Source organism: Micropterus dolomieu, unplaced genomic scaffold, assembly GCF_021292245.1.
Source record: "Micropterus dolomieu isolate WLL.071019.BEF.003 ecotype Adirondacks unplaced genomic scaffold, ASM2129224v1 contig_2755, whole genome shotgun sequence".
Lineage (NCBI taxonomy): Eukaryota > Metazoa > Chordata > Actinopteri > Centrarchiformes > Centrarchidae > Micropterus > Micropterus dolomieu.
This window is the reverse complement of record NW_025731745.1, coordinates 1-870: the sequence shown is the minus strand read 5'-3', so window position 1 is coordinate 870 and position 870 is coordinate 1. Positions and strand designations below refer to the sequence as shown.

The 870-nt window shown below is 41.7% G+C and overlaps 1 non-coding gene across 1 annotated transcript; it reads left to right on the top strand.

Annotated features, from left to right (window-relative positions):
• Positions 1 to 394: 394 nt before the first annotated feature.
• On the top strand, positions 395 to 566 carry LOC123964472. The gene has a single exon (XR_006823450.1). It is a non-coding gene; the product is annotated as a U1 spliceosomal RNA (small nuclear RNA).
• Positions 567 to 870: the final 304 nt, after the last annotated feature.

Here is an 870-nt window from a genome sequence, read left to right as displayed (position 1 = left end):
ACTTGTATCACCATGGCTAAAAGCTTTGCACAAACCTCCTGGTTGCTATGAGGACATAGCTTATGGTTCCTTGCAAAGAAATCAGACAGATAACATAAAAAAATGGTGGGTTATCATCAACTGTGTAAAAGAAAGTTTATGGAAAGCCAGAAATGTATGTGTAATGAGGAAAATTTGTGTTCCACAAGAAATTGTTATAAGATCTATGTTAAACATCTTCAGTGACTATATGCTAAAGGACAAATCAACAAAAGAAAAGAAAAGAAAACTGTTAATGTGGAGAGTTCCTAAAATACAAATGTTTGATAATGTTTAATTTGTTGTAGTGGGAAACGTCTGGAAAGATGTAAATATTATTGTTGTTGGGGAATGTTGTTGTATTCTTTGAATGATTTTATTTTTGTAAAGGACATAATAAACGTCTAAAAATTGAAAATTGATTGTTCACCCAGGGCGAGGCTTAGCCATTGCACTCCGGTTGTGCTGACCCCTGCGAATTCCCCAAATGTGGGAATCTCGACTGCATAATTTGTGGTAGTGGGGGACTGCGTTCGCGCTCTCCCCTGTTATTATGTCAAAGGAAAAGAAAGGAGTCCCGGGCTGCGCGCACAGTCTGTCAGCGTATGCTTGCGGCAGTGTAAATGTTCACGGGCCCCCGGTTCCTTTGGCAGTTTGCCCAGAGAGTGGCAGCGTGTTGAGTAATGCCCAGGGTCCCGATGGCCGCAAGAAGGGGGTGTGTCCTTTTAGGTGGGACAAAATGAATTGCGTGTTGGCCTCTCTGAGATTGTTCTTTCTTTGTGCAAGAAATGTCCTCCAGACATGCTTCCATTGCTAGCATGCTTAGGTTTTAGGCTTTTACGCGGATGTGTT